The 14,094-nt window shown below is 40.1% G+C and overlaps 1 long non-coding RNA gene across 1 annotated transcript in view; it reads right to left on the bottom strand.

Annotated features, from left to right (window-relative positions):
- Positions 1-5,362: 5,362 nt before the first annotated feature.
- Positions 5,363-14,094, bottom strand: part of LOC104856555 — a 134,962-nt gene continuing 126,230 nt past the window's right edge. Inside the window, exon 4 of the long non-coding RNA XR_778667.2 lies at positions 5,363-5,409. This is a non-coding gene — a long non-coding RNA (uncharacterized LOC104856555). The remainder of the gene's footprint in view (positions 5,410-14,094) is intronic.

The raw sequence follows: 14,094 nt of genomic DNA, 5'->3' as shown, positions 1-14,094 counted from the left end.
TGGGTATCTTTCCAAGAGAACTGAAAGAATCATATCACAGAGAAGTATGTGCACCCATGTTTATAGCAGCACAGTTTGTAATAGCTAAATCTTGGAAACAACCTATTTGCCCATCCGTTGGAAACTGGATAAAGAAGTTGTGGTTTTTCTATAAAATGGAATATTACTCAGCCATAAAGAGCGAGAGAATAGATTCATTCATAGGAAAATGGATACATATTGCAGATATACTCCTAAGTGAAATAAATAAGTCCCACATGTGTAAATACCGAATAGTTTCCCTGGTGTGAATATTCTGCAACAATGCATAAGATTCTAATAAGATTACTGACCTTTAGAAATGGGAGGAAAAGAGCTAAAGGTGTAGGGAAGGTGTGATACGTAGGGGAAGAACAAAAAGGGAAAAGAAAAAAATGTGAGAGAATAAAAAGATGAAAATAAAGTGTTTGTAGATGGTGAGGGGAGGAGGGGGTGAAGGGAGGGCAGAGGTAAGGGGAAAAAAATGAGAATCAAGACTTGCCATGTAAAGGTACATGATCCCAACAATGAATGTAACTGTACTGTATCCCTAAATGTACCAATAAACTCAATAAAAAAAAAAAAGAAAAGAAAAGTTAATCTACTTGGGAAGCAAAACTTATTCATCAGAGATCAGTGAATATGAGTATTTTCTAATAAGTAGTTCTAAGCCTCAGTTTCTAGTAAATAACCAGTTCAGCAAAGTCCTGGTTCACAAGAAACTGACCTGTTTTCAGCAGAAGCACTAGAATCAGTGCAAGACGGAATATCTCATAGAGGAGTGTTAATTTGTTTTTATAGCCAAAATGATCCTCTATAGCAGAGCAACAATTTGAGCAAATGATGCTCAATCTCTTTATTGGGGAAGATCCAAAAGGAAGTTCTATTTTAATTTGAGATCTGCCTGTTATTCTGAAGAAAACTATCTTAATGAAAATGTAAATTTCTCATTGTCTTCTATTGTCTAACTATATAGCAAATTTTCTATTCAGCTATGCATAATCAGAAGATGAATTCTCACTGCTGTGAACTTGAACTTGAATAAAAACTTTGTCTCAGAAAAGTAGCATACTAGATGAATGAGTAATTTACAAGTTTTCAGTTTATAGACAAAACAATGTCTTCCTGCTGTAAGTTATTGTGATAGGCAGAATAATGCACAGATCTCATTCCCTTCCATGGCAAAAGGAACTTTACAGAAGTGATTAAGTTGAGAACCTTGAGATGTAGAAATTATCCTAGATTATTGAGGCAAACCCAGCCTAATCTAATCACAAGGGACATTCAAACTGAAAAACCTCTTAGCTGTGGTCAGAAGAAAATGCCACTATGGAATAATGATCAAAGATATGCTATCTTGTTGGCTTTGAAAATGGCAGAAGATCCCAGGAGCCAAGGAATATGGATTATTTCTATAAAATAGCAAAGGAAAGGAAACAGATCTTTCTCTAGAATCTCCAGAAAAGACCTCTATCCTGCTAACATCTTGATTTTAGGCCAGCAAGACCTTGTCAGACTCTGATCCTAGAGCTATGTGATAATGATATTGTATCATTTTAAGCAACTAAGTGTATAGCAATCTGTTGCAGCAGTGATTAAAAAAAGAGTACAGCTATTTAAATATTCCCTTTAAATATTTATTAATAAGAAAAGAATAGAAGTATTATGGCAAAGATTATTTCTTCTTCAATAAACCTCCAAAAGTTTGATTTCCTTTTTTCTTCTTTACTTTTCAATCACCCAAATTAACAGCTATTTCTACTTTGCCTTATGACCTCTCATTCTCTTTTGGAAAGGAATAAAATATGCATTGTGTTTGAGCATAAGAACGCCTTTAGACACAAGCTCCCAGTTGCATTCCTTAACACATTCCATCTGTTGTGATCATGGTTTATTATATACTTTTGTAATACATTTAAAATATTACATGCTAATGCATAATTAATTTGTGTGTTATTTTATGCATAATTTCTACAACTTTTAGATATAATGTCAGAATAAAAAGTTGCTTGACATGAGCTGGAAAATAGAGGAGACAAAGCCACCACTAAGGATTCATCCAAAGAAAGAAATAAAGACAATAAGTCCCCTGGGTTCTTCCTGTCTTCCCTTTGATCTCTCTCACTTGTCTTTTCCTTCCATAGGCTGAATCCTGCCACAAGCCAAATGCCTGGGTGTCTGGGAAGAGCATGTTGCAGGATCAGCATTCTCCAACACAGAAGAGTGGAGGGAGAGAAACATGGAGAATGGATCTGAGGGCAAATATGCAAATGAGAGACATATGTCTCAGAGTACATTCTGTCTTTACAGTAAAGGCATTTAAAATAATCTTCGAGTGTTCAGCTTTCCAGGATGATTTCATCTCTTTGTTTTGTTCTATTATTTGATTGTACCAAAGGACTTTATATGCTTGAGAGAAAAATCTAAAGATTGCCGCAGTACTGAAAGTCCCACTGAAACCAGAGCCCCAGGTAGGAAGTATCTGTAGGCTTGAGTACATGCGTGGAGTCTATCTGTCATTTGTCACTCTGTTTTAACTGTCTTCAGTCTTCTGAGTGGGCAGAAAGATTGGAAGGAAGAACCATGATCTTTGGAAAATGTGAGAAACGATATTTTGGAACATTTCCAAGACTGTCAAATTATTTCATAAAAAATAGCAGATACACATGAATAATAAAAATTTGACAAACTAGCATAAAACAAATGCAATATAGAAAAATTTAAGGTAACATCTTCTATTTATGGACTAAATAAAATGACATTTTCTTGTTTTGTGTTTTAGAAACCCAAGTTATAGCTTTGAGCTAAGAAATCATTGTATAGAACAGAAGAACAAGTGGATTGTTCAAATACCAAATAATGATATGAAAAATAATGAAAAGTGCTTGAATAGATTGTTTTAGATTTTTATGAGGAAAATTCTAACAGAAGAAGGTTGCTGGTACACTTCTTCAATATGCTTCCAGAATGAAAACTCAAATCCTGAATACCTAAAATAAGAGACCAGGATTGTAGGTGTGGTGAACTCCACTCACCAGAGTATACAAAGGTTGTAAATCACAGATTGGATAGTACAGCTCAATAGGAACATTATATGAGCCAAATTCAAAAAAGAAAAGGGATAAAGATGAAATTAATTTTGAGGATGCAGGTTCAGCATCCTTACTTTCAAAAATCAAGATGCTCTGAAATACAAAATGTTTTGAACACCAATGTTTTGAACACCATAAGTGGAAAATTCCACATTTAATCTCAAGTGACAGGTTGCGGCAAAAATGCAGGTGCACTAAACTATGTACTATTGTATAAAATTACCTTCAGCTATGTGTATAAAGTACACGTGAAACATTTAAATAAGTCAGATGTAGTGGGGCACACCTGTGATCTCAAAATTCTAGGAGGCTGAGTCAGGAGGATTGCAAATTTGCGGCCAGCCTGGGCAACTTAACAGACTTAGTGAGATCCTGTCTCAAATAAATAAATAAATAAATAAATGTTTAGACTTGGTACACATTTTCAAACAATCTTATTATACATAAAAAATATTCCTAAATCTGAATTATGAAGCATTTTTAATTCCAAGTACTTTGGATAAGGGATATTCAGCCTGTATACTTTTATTTAATGTAGTATATCAAAAATGTTATAATTTCAACGCATCAACATATAAAGTAAAAATTATTATGCTTTTTTTCAAATTTAATCTTTGATAGCTGATGTATATTTTTCTACTCATACAATGTTTCAATTCAGATACTAAAATTTGTCAGAAATACTTGATCTGCATTTAGATTTCATTAAATTTACAGAAGGAGGATTCAGATGCTGAAGTTGTTCCAAGAATACATAGAAAGGTTCCCAAAACTCGAGTCAAGTATCAATTTTTAATTTAATTTTACTTAAAATTAAATCAAATTAAACATTCAATTTCTCCATCACAGTAGCCATATTTTAGACATTCAGGAGACACCTGGCACTTGTTGCTACCGTACTGAAAGCTCAGAAACCATGCTATTAACATGTGAGATTTTTTTTCATCTTTATAGCTTCTCTGTGCTAATTTTCTATGTGACTTGTCACAGGCCTTTAAACAAAAAGCATCTTTGTTCTCGTTACAGATGAAGAAGTGAAGATTAGAGAAAGAAAAGCTCAGAGCCTGCCTCACAAGATCCAGAGTTCCATCCCCGGTACCAAAAAAAAAAAAGTACAAAGGTACAGGTCCCTGGGCAGCAGAGTGGACCTCTTCTCTGACACTTTCTAGCTGGACTCTCTGTGACAAGTGGCTTTGACAATGAAAGTTCTGTACTGGTTTAAACAACAAAAAGTTCCACGTGAACAGCTCACCCATAGCTAAACCAGGAGCTCAGATAATATCATTAGGGATTTACCTTTCTAAATTTCTCAGCATCAGTGACTCCTGTATTGCTTTAAATCCCAGAATATATCTAGCAGTGGAAAGCACAATCATCAGCTATCTCAGTCTTTCATCCTCCTTTTCCGAACTCTGTCAGAAAGAATGGTTGTCTGCCCCCCTCCCCCATAAAGGGCCTAGCCAAAGTTCAAGAGCTGATTGGTGCTCACTGCCCTCTGTTTGAGTCATGTCTTGGTCTGTTTGGTATTACTATAATGAAATACCCAAGGCGATTTACTTTATAATGAAAGGAGATTTATATTGGCTCAGGGGTTCAGAGGTCCAAGGTCAAGGCCTGTATCTGGTGATGGTCTTTTTTACTCACAGAGTCCCAAGGCAGTGAAGCTGGTCACCAGAAAAGAGGAAGGGTGTGCATGCGTAAGTGTTCTCCCTTCTTCTTCTAAATCACCAGAATTAAATCGTGGGCTCCCCTCACCCCACAACCTTCTCCAATCCTAATTACTTCCAGGGGCCCTACCTCTAAAACACCACAGCCAGACCAAGTTTCCATTCTCTTACTCCCTCACAAGGGGTATTTCAACCTCCAGCCCTTGAGGATTAAACCACATCCGAAAAATAGTAGGTCACATGATTATTGCTAAACTAATCTCCAGATCTGATGAGTTTCCCAGCCTTGAAGATGGAGGGTGGGATCTGTCCACTCAGATAAAAAGAACTAGGCAAGGAAGAGCAGTTCTCCTGTGGGGAAATTAGGATGCTGAAGCTAAAAGGAGAGAAAACAGATGCTAGGCAAGGGAAATCCCTCATTTGTCAAATCAGAGCTCTTGGCAATAGAAAGTCTAGTTGGATCCCCCCAAAATGATTATGTTAATCCAGAATTTATGCACTTCATGAGGAAAATTATATCATGTGCCAAAAGCCCAGCTCCTTTCTCCACTAGTCACATGGGTATTCTTTCACAAAGATACTTAACCTTGAGAAAGTTGTTTCACCTCACTGGCCTTCAGATTTTTTTCCATCTGTAAAACAAGAATAATAATGAGATCTACTTCATACACTTGTACTAAAAGTAAAGTAAGTTAATATTTGTAAAGCACTTGCAAATAGAGTCTGACAGATGATAGGTGTTAAAAAATTCACTAAATAAATATGCAAAAATGTGACATTATATATTTCCCAGTAATGATTTTACATATGCTGCTCCTTGTCAAGATAGCCTCCAGAAAAATGAGAAATGTTGATAGAATAAATAAATTCCATTTTCTAAGTAAGGGGCACATACATTGCTTTCAGAGACACCCTTATAACCTTAAATATAGTTGGTCTCCTTGTAATTTCCCCCGGTAAGCCTGCATCAGATTGTAATTAAACTAACACCAACACAGCCTCCTGTCAAGGAGGCTTCAGCTAATGTAATGGTGTTAAGGAACAATCAGAGTATTCTGACCATCATAAAGAATCACCTACATGTCCTTTCTATTCTGACTGTCACAATATCTGGTGAAGTTATGGTATCTAGGATAGTAATTATAGCCAGTAGGGATTAGCTGGGAAATGACTGCTTGAGAAATGAAGATCACATCTCCAGACACCTCTGTGAGGAAATGCAGAATTTAGTTCCTATTCAGGCTATAAAGACTCCCAGACACTCAGAAAAACAGAATAGGAACTGTCTGCTCCTGGATAAATGCCAGATTGGTATAAGGTGGAAAGCTGAGACTCACAGTCTGTCTTATTTTTTGATACATTCAATAAAAGGAAAGATCCACTTATGAAAGATGATTCAAAGCACAGAATACTCTACCTTCTTAAAAGGACTAGTCTACAATTACAACCCTACAATTGCTTCACTGGTTAGGCATTGCCGAGGCTCTTCCCTATTACAAGGATTTTGCTGCCTAGTGGGAAACACATTAGATCCCAGCCCCCACCATCAGTTCCACATAGATTATTTTACTAAATTACCCAGATGGATTCTGGGACTGTTTCCTATCCCTCAGCCTCTCAATACCTACATTCTTACCTAATACTTAGAAGTGTTTCCCATTTACAAGAGTACTTTGGCCCACGTGGCTTTCTTTGGCCAGTAGTATATTGGCAAAAGTGGTGATGCTCTAAGCCTACACTTAAAAGGCCTCCCACATTTCTACATGTTCCCCTTCTCCTTCTGCTGCAGCATTCTGAAAGACATCCAGAACAGTCACCTTTGTCAATGGGCAAACGTGGATTTGATCATAAATGCTTGTTATTATAGCCACAGGGATAAGGGGCAGTTTTTTGTGCAGTATTAATGTAGTAACCATTGACTAACACATCAGCTACTAGCTAAGAGGGAGCAAGGCTCTGAGCATTGTGTCCACAGCGAGTGAAGCTTCCTGTAAGAGAAGGCAGCATCTGCAGGAACTTTGTCATAACAATTCTTCACCTTCCTTTCTGTGATTACATAATCTACAAAGTTAAATGTTCAAATTTCTAGAATGTTTTATAGTAAAATGTGACCCTCTGACTCAGTTCTAGACAGCAATTCCTAAGCACACTTTTGCAGGGAACACCTGGGAAGTTGTTGATGTCAGAAGAAGAAAAGGGACATTGGTTAGTGCCCTTCAACCCCTGGGCCTTATAGGCAGGCCTGTTATCTGGACCTGACGTAGCCACGCTGTAACCGGTAGGCAAACAGCAAGAGATTGAAAAGCCAGTAGCTTCAGGAGACCAGAGAAGGAAGACAGGAAAACCTAGGTCTTTAATGATGTTGAGGAGTAGCTAAATCAACGGCTACAAATGCCTAGCTCCACTCTTCTTTTTATTTGAAATACAATCAGTGTATGTTGTTTTTAAGTTCTTATAAGCTGGATGTTCTGATACCAGAATCTAAATGAATTCCCCTCTGTTATGCCTATTTTATAGTTTAGTTTAGGTCTAACCCAATCAGGCCCTTTTCATCAGAAAGATGATGTAGTTTTCTCATTAGATATTGGAGGAGCTGAAACAGAGAGAAACGCTCTGAGATTTCATAGACTACCATGGATCCTGGTGGTAGGTAGAGGCAATGAAAATAGCAATCTTATTCTTTAACATCAAATAGAAGTTCCCTGGGAAATGAGATGGGAGTAGTTTGAATAACCTCTCCTCTCTATATCTTGACCTATTTGACTTAATAAAGTCCAATCAGCCTACCATGGTAACCTCTTCCATGAAATGTTCTCGAAATTCAGCCACGAGAACCACTACTTTCTCTGAATTCCTGGAGTCATGTGTTTTGGAGTCATGTTTATATCACTCAGCAGATTTGTCCCTGCCCGAGTCCAGCTGTGTAATGGGTGTCATCTTTGCTGCAAGCACAGTGCCTCAATGGCCCCTGAAGATTATCCTGCAGATCCTGGTAGTGCTCGGCCTGTAGCCAGCCTTTAGCAACAGGTAGTAACAATAAAATGAATATAAATATGCTTTACAATCTGCCTAGCATTACACCCATGCCTGTGGGTGTGTCTGGAAAACTAATTAGGGTTGGTAACAAAAATAGCTCCTCTGAGAATACATTCTGCTACAGAGGAAGGAAATTAAGAGAAGAATGAGAGAGGACAACAGAGAGGGGAAAGAGAACAATTCAAAGTCACTATCAAAGACACCAGAGTCTCTGTATAATTTATTCCCTCTTGGGAGAATTCTTATCAGAAGTTCTGATGAAAAAGGAGTCAGCAGTCTGGCATAGTTTTTCATTTTTACCCTACTTTTTAAAATATATGTTGGATCATTTAGACTTTCCCACTTCTACTTTAGTTAAAATGAAGAGAGAAAGCCTAAGCTTCAGAGCCCTGGAACTCATACTTAGGAACCGAAGGTGAGGTGGGGGGCTCTTAGATCAGTCCCCCATAAGCAGACACGAAAACAAAGATTTGAGTCCAAAGGGCTTTTGAGGTGGTCCCAGGAAACCCAGTAGGAGAATGTGGAAAAGAGATGGTAGAGGGACAGGAGCTAATGTGAGTGTGTTAATGAATAAGTCATGCCTAACAAATCCCTGGAACCTACCACTTTGGGAAGCTCTACATAGAATATACTTCTGAATTGTTACTCCTGCATGTGAAAGGACTGGAGTATACATATCCACTAACTCCTGTTTACCATTGGTTGAGCCATGGGGGCGTGGTAGTCATCAGTGGATTGATGCATGGATGAGTTCATGGTTACATGTGCTGTTAAGAGATAGGGGCTTTGTTGGAAAAAGTGTGTCTTTGAGGGTGTGTCTTTGGAGGGTATACCTCTTTTCCTGACTCCGCCCTTTCTCTCTGCTTGCTGCTGGCATGAAGCGAGCAGCCTTCCTGCACCGCACTTTCTCATCATGCTACTTCTGCCTGGGAACCAGCTGAACAGGGACTGAATCCCCCAAAACTTTGAGCGAAATTAAAACTCTCCTCTTTGAATGACTGAAAAGCTAATGGATAGGGAATATTCTGGGTGTATTTAAATTTAGGATTAACAAAGAATTTTCAACAAAAATAGTGTCTATCTTTTAATATTAAATGATTTTATAAAAAACAAGGTCAATGCATAATTTCAGCAGCAAGAAAAATACATACTGAACCAAAATTGGAAGGAACTTTTAAAGTTTTAAAATTTTTCAGGTGGTGGGGTTGTCGTTACTTTTCTCTCCTTCCTCATAATTTTCTAAACTTTATATATTTTCTATAGTGGGCGTGTTTGTTTTATAACTTGCTAATAATATCTTTAAGGAAAAAATCATATCACTCCTCCTCACTAATGGCCCTAAAATGATTTTTTTCCTTTGGTCCATCTGAGCCTCTGTTGTGAGATTGTGTTTAGGTCTGTGCTCAAGGATACCAGCTCCCAGGAGGTTAAATGTTACACTCTGTTCTCATAGCCAAGAAGTCTATGTCACCTTCCAGTTCAGCCAACCAGCCAGCATGTACTCACTAATATGATAAATATGTTTACAGTACTCACTGGGGGCTAGAGCAGACCAGGCAGAGTGCCAGCCCTTATGGAGGGAAACGAGAAGTGAGATAAAATGTCTATCTCCAGTTAGCTGCAGGCAAGGAAGACACATATTTGTATGAGAGTCTATGGCAGATTTGGATCTGATGGGGTAGATTTCTCTCAGGAAGTGAAGTTCAACCTAAGATCCAAAGAATGCAAGGAGTTAGCCATCCTGTATTAATTGCCTGGGGTCACCAGGCTAAGGACTTGGTATGCAAACTGCTGTTCTCAAGGATCTCATCATCTGACTGCCAACCCACTAGTTTTTTAAAATAATAACGGGAAAACTATTGGGAAAAAAACCCCAATATTGGATTAAAACCCCTAACATCTTAGAAAGGTAAAGGAGTCCAAAGGAACTGGTGGTTAATAAGGTCTAAAGTAGTTGGGAAAGACTCTCTGGAGGAAATGTAGCTTGGTTTAGTTTATATGCCAATAAGAAGAAAAGGTTTGACAAGCAAGAGAGGTTGGGTGAACAAAAGCCCAGAAGGACCAATGTCAAGCACACTTTTAGGAGCGTCAGAGGGCCCGTGGGACGGGAGAAGAAGGTGGATTTGGGGGAGGGGCAGACTATCCTTGAACACCAAGGAAGGATGGCTGAACTTGACGTAACAGGAAGCGAAGAGGGACAAGAGAAAAGCAGTATTTAGAGGAGGGTTGATGTGGCTGACTACCACCTGGAAAGAGAAGCAAGGGAGCAGTCACAGTAATCTGGACAGCAACCTGGGGTTCTGTGGAGATGTCTTCCATTTTTATCCTTGTGAAACAGGCTAGAACAGATTAACTGGGATGTCAGTCCCAGAAAAGGAAATTTTCTATGAGAAAGGGGAGTGTCATTCTATTGCTTCCTCTCATCTGTCTTATCTCATTTATTTTATTCAGCTTTCTCCTACAACCAAGTAAATATGCTGAGACCCAGCCAGTTGTTTCCTGTGCCAGCAGTTCTGCCCAAAGAAGAAACCATATCTCTTCATTATCTCAGATTCAGCTCTCCTAGAACAACCCACAGACTAAGCGACCTTTGTTTCCCTTCTTTCCAACTTCCAAGCTTCTTGACTCACAAAAGTTCCCACCAGAGATGGGGTGTGTGTGAGGGGTTAGGTCTGTTGGTAAAGGGCTTCTGTTAGTCAAGATGCCTCTCTGGAAAGGACAGCAGAGGCACAGGGGGCAGAGAAAGGAAGCTTTCCCCAGCACATGCTGACAAAGGAAGCAATGTCCTTTGTGACTTATGCTCTGTACCTGGACCAGCATTCCTTAGACTGGAACACATCACCTTAGGACATTTTCTAGCTCATGCCCCAAACTAGATGGCCCCTCCTGTTTTACAGACCTCTCTAGGAAACTTCTTTAGTGTTCTGCTTTATTGTACCTTATTTAGAGGCCTTTAAGCAATGATAGAGAAGCTGGCCTTATCCCTGCTTAAAGACACATGGCAAAGCCCCAATTTGGAAAGCTGTAGAATTTTTTTCAGAAGTGGGAACCTAGTCAACCAATTTAACTTCACTTGAAGCTATATTTGCATAGCAAAAATGTTTTTATTTCAAATTTATGTTTGTCGGGGCAGTTCATAGAAATAATAGGGCACAAAAGCACACATCTCCCAAGCTTTGACACCAACACTGAGCCCTACACTGTCTTTCTATTCGTTCAGAGACTCCTATAACTGTCCCACAGCCTCATTTTACTTTCACCCTCCAAGAGTATAGCAGGGTCTTGCATGCTAAAATAGGTCACCAGTGAATAAATCGGTCAATTATTTATTAGCTTTCCTAACAGTGGCTATTTCTTTCTCTTTGTGAAGGGTGAGCACTTGCTGCGAAGGTTCTCAGGTGTCAAATTCCCCCTAAAACACCCCATTGGGCCACGCCAGGCAGCCATTTGGGCCTCTCCAAGAGCACAGGAGGAGGTTTTTCTGGTTCACTGAGGACCTCTAGTGGCTGGCTGAGGCTAAAAAGCCACCTCTTCTCAGCTGTCTCCTTGCCTCCTGCTAAAGATTCAGCCAGTCCCTGGATTTAGATATTTTTAAAATATATACATTTTTCTACTTCTCAAAAATAAATGCAACAAGAAAATTTATGGATGTCTAGTTTTTTATGTCATTAAGTTCATCTAACCTCTTAGCCTTCCTCTGGTTAATTTGTGCTTTTCATCAGCTTTGAAAGCATCTTGCATTCCTCTTTGTACCCTAAAGTCTTCTCTCTCCTCCATTCACAATACATCAGCAGTCTCCTTTCAGAGTGCCCTGGAAGGTCTTTTTGGCATAGAAATGCACGAAGGCTTATCTGGGTCCTTTCCGCCCAGGAGGGAGGATTCCTGGGAGTGTGGGCCAAGCTGCCTTCCTTTGCAATGCATTGAGCAATGCCTAGGGTATCACAGGGAGCCTCTTCAGGACTGGGAACTGTTACTGTCTTCTATGACACTGGGAGGCAGGTGTATGGTTTGAAACTGATCATTTTTATGAATCAATTTGTAAAACCCTATGGGAAGCTTTCTTAATACAGACAGTCTGCATTATGGCAGTATGACCTTCACCTGACCCCTGGAAGCTTTAAAGAAAGCTACGCACTCTCCTGGCTTTCAGCCCAACCAGGCAGTTAGGCCACTGACCAGGAGGTGGCAGGGGGAGGGGAAGGACTCTACATTTACACTTCCGGTGACATCTGCTATTCCCTTGACTGAAGGGAAGAGCCAGAGAGAATGGCTCGTCATTGGGTATAACATCGAGCCTCTCAGAGTGGGCAAGTATGAGTGCTACCACTGTACAGATGAAGAAATTGAGACTAGGGGTAGAATATATTTCCCGGGGTCATACAGCTAAGGAAAGCAACAGACTTAGCATTCAAATCCAATTCTAACACTTTTTAAACCCCACTTTCCAGCCAGCTCCTGCCTCTCCTCTCACTTGGTTCATGACTCATCTTCTATGTGAACGGCACCTCTTGGATTGGACAGTGTGCAGCCCACAAATTGTGCAGAGTGGCTAAAACCAGCTTGTGGTTTGAAGCCCTCTCAGACCCAACATCCTCAGCCTGGCTTGATATCTAGAGCCTCAGCACCCAAAGTTTAGCCCTGGAACCTGCGGTAACAGCCATACATGAAAATTATTGCCTCCTTCTTCCCCATGTAGTGAATTACACTTCCAAAGACACGGCCTTACCCAGGGCTTCTCAATTTTGATGTGCACTCAAACCTCCCAGGACTCTTATTTAGTGCAGATTCTAACTTTGTGGGTCTGACGAGAAGCTGCTTCTCGGATGCCAGATGATGTAGATAGTGTGAATCATACTTGGAATAATGAGGCTGCAGATCAAGAACTCTCAAACTGGAACCTGTATTCAAATCACCTGGGGTATTCATTCAAACAGATTGCTGTTTGAATCAGAGGATCTGATTCAAAGGGTCTGGAATGGAGCTGAAAAAGTGATGCTGATAATGCAGATCTGCACACCCCTCATGGAGAACATCTCTTCTAGCCGACCAGAATTTCCTTTAATTAGACAATTAACCCTGTGCTCACTGGCTTTTAATTTGTATGAAGCCCTACTTCATTCTTGAATTCTAGCCTGGGGAAAGAGGATGTCAGAGACAACCTACACATCCAGGGTCTTACCCAAAGCCATACAATAAGGCAAGAAAAGGATGGGAATTTAGCTCAGTGGCACCACCCACCTGCTTGCAAACACAAGGACCCGAGTTTGATCCCTGGTACCAAAAAAACAAAACAAAACAAAACAAAAAAACTAATAAGGCAAGAAAGAGGCAAAGACAAGCTTGAGCAGCCCGACTCACTCTAGGCTATGTTGTTTACTCTGCCATCCTGCTGGCTGCAAAGCTCCAAAAATGCTTTGGCATTGAGCAACTGCAGTATTTTTGGTGGGCTTTCCATTCAGGCCAGCTTTTCAGGCACTAGAATCCTTCCCTGTCAGACACATGTCATCAGCACAATCCTTGACAAAGCAATGACCCCCTACCTAAGAGCTCTGGGAAAAGAAGGCTTTAGAAAAAGTCAGCAGCCATGCTGGCCCCTGCGGTAGAGGGGAATTGCAGCAGACAGCAAGCAAACTGAGACAGGTGATTCAGCAGAGGCCCTGAAGATGGGTAATAAATAAACAAAGCTACTGCCAACCACTGCACCCAGGTTCTCCTGGCATCTCTGAGAATGTCATCAAAACTTTCTGTGCCTAAAAGGATGCTTTTTGTCTAGGGGAGAGAATACTTGTGTTCAAGGGAATAAACATACAAGAAGGGCTTCACACACCGACTAGGAGTCGGGTGGTATCATCAGTTTCTGCTACATGGCAAGTAACTCAATCTTTAGTGGCTTAAAAAGCCAACACTTATTGTCCACAAGACTCCGGGAAAAAGAAGTGTGTAAGGCCCTTCCCTGGGACTGAAACTGGTTTTCGATAGCTTCCACCATATTCTGTTGGTCACAGTGAGACCTAAGGCCACTCCAACCCTCAAAAGGAAGAGCTATAACTTTACAATACTAAATGTATAAAATGGGGTGAAGATTTGTGGCCAGTTTGTAATCTGCCACAGAGTTTTCTTAGTTGAGGAAGCCCTGAGACCACAATTCCAAAAGACATGGTTTAGTTATTTCAGAAGTGGAAGAACACGGACAAGAGAATAGGAGATGGAGCTGGGGATTTAGCTCAGTAGTTCTGCCACCTGCCTCGCAAGTGCAAGGTCCTGAGTTCGATCCCTGGTAC

The sequence above is a fragment of the Fukomys damarensis genome, unplaced genomic scaffold (genome assembly GCF_012274545.1).
Source record: "Fukomys damarensis isolate Sample0158 unplaced genomic scaffold, DMR_v1.0_HiC HiC_scaffold_7, whole genome shotgun sequence".
NCBI lineage: Eukaryota > Metazoa > Chordata > Mammalia > Rodentia > Bathyergidae > Fukomys > Fukomys damarensis.
The sequence above is the reverse complement of the archived record's forward strand: the minus strand, read 5'-3'. Positions and strand labels throughout refer to the sequence as shown.